Source organism: Pteropus vampyrus, unplaced genomic scaffold, assembly GCF_000151845.1.
Source record: "Pteropus vampyrus isolate Shadow unplaced genomic scaffold, Pvam_2.0 Scaffold163, whole genome shotgun sequence".
Lineage (NCBI taxonomy): Eukaryota > Metazoa > Chordata > Mammalia > Chiroptera > Pteropodidae > Pteropus > Pteropus vampyrus.
The window spans coordinates 614,500-619,329 of record NW_011888944.1 but is presented as its reverse complement, the minus strand read 5'-3'; the positions used below and the strand labels follow the sequence as shown (position 1 = coordinate 619,329).

General features: G+C 44.2%; 1 pseudogene; it reads left to right on the top strand.

The window, feature by feature from the left end:
• Positions 1–4,601: 4,601 nt before the first annotated feature.
• On the top strand, positions 4,602–4,720 carry LOC111745742 (annotated as a pseudogene).
• Positions 4,721–4,830: the final 110 nt, after the last annotated feature.

Genomic DNA, 4,830 nt, shown 5'->3' with positions numbered 1-4,830 from the left:
CAGATCTGGAGTCTGGAGCCCGAGATCAAGCTGTCCTTCCCGGGGCCAGGCAGGGGAATCTCCGCCACGCCTCTCCCCCGGCTTCAGGGGTTCGCTGGCAATCGTTGTCATCCTTTGGCTTGTGGGAGCATCACCCTGATCTCCGCCTTCATCTTCTGCGTGTTCTTATATGCATGTCTGTCTCCAAATACCCCTTCTTATAAAGACACAGTCATATTGGATCAGGGCCCACTGTAATGACTTCATTTTAGCTTAATTACCTCTGAGGAGACCTTATCTCCTCATAAGGTACATTTGAGGTACTGGGGGCTTAGGACTTCAATTCATAATAGAAGGGACAGCAGCTGGATGAAAAAAATGCCACTGCGTGTTTGGAGGGTGACGTGCCAGGACTTGGGGATGACTTCGATAGGACAGATGAGGAACAAGGAGGAGCCGACCTGACTCTGATATTTAATAACTGGTTTGAAAGCTGCGTGGTTCTCAGAAGGGAATGACTAAGGTGGAAGCAGGTGCTTTTTGAGCAGGTGTGGTCTGAAATGCTTTGGAGATGTCTGGTGGAGACGCGGCGTGGACAGTTGGACGCATCAGTCGAGAGATGAGAGAGGTAATGGGGTAGAGATCTAAACTTGCTCCCACCAAATACAGACAGCACCCAAAGCCTCAGAATGTCCAGATCACCTGGGGTGCAAGATCGAGACGGAACGGGCCCAAGCCTGTGCCCAGAAGCGCTACGACGTTTACGGGTCGGGAGGTAAACAGTGCCTGCAGAGGAGGCCCAAGAAATAGCCTGTGAAATGGGACGGAAACCCATTTTCTTGCCCATACTACTGGGGCACAGAGAGGATACGGCTTCTAGAAGAACAGAGTGGTGGGCTCTGTCAGACACCACGGAGAGGTCAAGAAGGAGGATCTCGGAAAACGGTCCACGGTGGCAGGGAGGCCCTGACAGAGGTTCCTTTAGCACAGTGGCGGGACAGAAGGCAGACTGGAGAAAGCCAGGTGGGACATGCAGAAGCGAAGCTCCTCCAAGCCGTTTTACCTGGAGGGAAGCAGTAAATGAAGGAATCGCCGGAAGGGAAAATTAAGGTCAAGGGTAGATTTTTTTGAAGAAGCAGCAGCAGCTCGTATTCTAATGGGAGTAGAAGGAAAGCATAAGATGCTAGAGAGAGTGTCTCAAGCAATCTCTACCATCCCCTAAGAAAGACAAGGCCCGCAAGGCTCGAAGTTGCTAAGAAAACCCTTACAGGTCACATGACCAGCAAGTGATTGATAGGAGCAGATTTCACACCAGAGCCTGCCTTGCTCCAAAGCTACTACGATTTTCTTAAAAACATGTAGTGTCATCGGAGTGAGGTTGACGCCCATCTAACATCACTGCATTTTTTATTTTGGGCAAGAAAATATGTCGCCCTATTTTTCTTCTTGCAAATTAGCTTTTGAGTTTGGGAAATGCTTGAATTCATAAATTTGCACAACTTTAAGCAAATACATTCTGTTCAATGTGTTTGCTTTGAATGTTACAAGTAAAAATAAATGGTTACAAAGTTTAGACTCTTTATGAAATAAATGTTAAAACATGGACTGAGTTTTCATGGAAGAAATTAGGCCTTTCAGAGAGATACCAACTCAGATCTCATACATGCTCCTGTTTTGAAAGGTGGGAGCCTCTTTTTTGTCTTCTGTGAGGAGAAAATAAAGAATCTTGGAAAAAAGAAATGCTTTGGAGGAGAGAAATTAAACATAATTAATGGTCATAGAGTTAAAAAAGGAAAACTATTGTTTCCTTTTTTTAATCTCGAATAATATCCGGCAATAATATGGCTTTGAGGAATCTCAGAGGCAAGAAAAAGACAAAAATAATAGCTTTTCTCTAGTTATAAATAGAAATGAATGCTTAGATGACAACAGCAGATAACGTTTAATTAGGGACAAATAAAATTAATTTGTATTTGCATTCAAGGATATGTAGTCCTTAAACCTTTGTATTAACTCAGATATAATCTTGCTTGAGAAGTTAATTAACATGAACTGTTTCTCCAATAAAGTTTCAGCATTTCAGTTTAAGGGAACTAAGAAGCACAATTATCTTTCTAGTCCAGATTTTCTCATTTTTCTTCTTTTGTAAAACACTTCCAAATCTCCCCTAAGCCTACATTTCCCTGGAGACAGCTAAAGAAAATTTTAGCCCCAAATCTAACCTCCATTTTATTAAGTCATTTTAATAACGAAAGTTTTACAAGAGGTCAATATAAATATCTGTATGTTCTGATAAATAAATTATTTCAAGTAAATATCAATTTTATGTCAATTTACAAAGTGGTACAAACCGCATCTCTGAGTCAAAGGCAATGAAATTCTTTTCTTCAGAAATGTTGGTGTTTATTTCCTGGCTCTATTAGTTCTGAATAATTCTGTAAATTCTGAGCTTCAGGTTTCTCTTTGCATAAGGAGGGAAAATTGCCCAAGCAGTGCTTGCTTTACCAGAATACTTTGATAATTTAGTTAGATGATGGATAAGAGAACACTTTTAATATGTTACTATGAGTATCCACTACGCTCGTCCATAATACTGTCCATTTAGAGCCAGGAGACTATGGACCTGTATTTACTATGTCAAGGTCACGCCTTACGTGCATTTCTCTTAGGAATGTGTCTACATCAAGAAAGCCATCTTGGGCTTGCTATTCAGCACTCGGGCTGTTTCAGTCTTTGGAAAGGTGATCTCGTCATGTTCCGGAATGATGAGTTAGAGATTAATATGTTTAAAATAATAAGGTAAAGGAGAGCTTTATTTAGAAAAACTATTTACACTATCGTGGGGTCCTCAGCTCTGCAAAGCAGGGCAATCATAGCAGGCCCACCAGTGTCCAAAGGCTTTTCGCTGACTAGCTCTCTGGTGACCAAGGACTGGCTTCAGAAAACCATGTGTAGCTACGATCAGTTTTAAAAAGGCTGAAATCGATGCCCCTTCTTGGGGACAAGAGAGGAGAGACTCCCTCCCTGAGCCAGCTCAAATACTCCCTGCCTGGCCCTGGAGCTGCTGGCCAGTTACAATGACTTTGGTTTGGTTTTTCATTACGCAGTTGTCAGCTAAGGCCACCCTGTCCTTAAAGTCTAAATGAAATTGATGTGGAAGTCCCACATTGTGTGGGAGTTCTGTCTCAGTCCATTGGGGATGCTATAACAAAAACCACAGACTGGGTGGCTTACAAACAACAGGCATTTACTGCTCACGGTTCTGGGCGTAGGGAGGCTGAGGTCAGGGTGCAGCACCGCCCGGAGTAGGGTGCTCCTCTTCCAGGTCGCAGACTTCTCATGGGGTCCTTGGCGGTGGAGGGGACCTAGGCGCCCTGAGCGGTCTCTTTTCAAAGGGCACGAACCCTATTCCCGAGGGCCCCACCCTCTCTTGACTAAGCACCTCCCAGAGGCCCCACCTACTAGCACAATTACACCGAGAATTTCAAAAGATGAATTTTAGGGGGACACATTGAGGATGGAGTAACTTCCAGCGCTGGCCCCAGATGTCATGCAGGGAAAGCGTCCCCTGTAAAACTCTCAACGACGCCACCACGCAGCTAAGCCCCTACTGCCCCCCCACCCCCTCACCCACCCATCCCCCCTCACTCCCCCACCTCCCTCAACCCCTCCACCCCCCGCCTAGATCCCCTGGACTTATTGTTCAAAAGCACTGTGCTCCGCGTCAACCCTCCTGGGTCCAGTGACTCATTCAGATGCTTTGTTAAAAGCAAACATCCTCAGATCCGAGCCTTGCCTTCCTAAATTTTGTCCATTTTGTTCCACCATGGAAGAACCCGGCCCGTGAGCTCTGCCCCTCCACAAGTGTAACGGTGAGGAGCACACCTGCTGACTGCAGGTGCGATGTCACACAGCGGATTCCTGGGTCTTGCTTCAGCCATACTGACTGCCGGGTGGTCAGGAACCTCCCCTCCCCCCAAACCCCAACGACCACCCTTCCGCTCTCCGAGTCCAGGAGTTTGGCTATTTTAAATACTCTATATAAGTGGAATCATTCAGCATTTGTCTCTCTCTGCCGGGCTTATTTCCCTGACGTCCCAGTCAGCATCTCCCCTTTAGTGGCATAAAGGGTCAAGTCTGTGATGGGACAGTCTTTTTTCCCCCCTCTTTCTAAGTGGATGAGACTAATGTGGACACATTTTTTTTCTTTTGTAAATCATCACAAACTTTCATTTTCTTTCTCAGAGAGGAAAAAAAATGACTGAGCGATTGTTATTGACATTTTTATTTTATAATGGTTTAGATTTACAGGAAAATTGTGAGGGTAGTAGAGAGTTTCCATATGGTCCACACCCAGCTTCTCCTATTATTAACATCTTATGTTAACTCGTACAGCACATGCGTCAAAACCAATGACCTGGTATTGCAACATGATTAGCTAAAGTTCATACTTTATTCAAGTTTCCTTAGTTTTACCCAATTTTTATAGTCCAGGATCCCATCAAGGATACCATATTATTTCAATCAATTTTAGTTTTAAATAAACAAACAAAAGAATTCTGGTATATATTTCTTTTATAGTTTCTCAGAAACCCTAAATTAGACTTAAAAATAAAACTTTAGTCTATGGCCATGCTACCCTGAACAAGCTGGATTCCGTCTGATCCTGGAAGCTAAGCAGGGTCGGGTCTGGTTAGGACTTGGATGGGAGACCACCTAGGAAGACCAGGTGCTGTAGGCGTAAAAAATAAGGGATTGTTTTAGGCGTAAAAAATAAGGGATCATAAGCTGACAAGGTCCTTGCAATCTGTAAGGTCAACCCAAGGGTTGCCTTGCCTTAAAAAAAAAAAA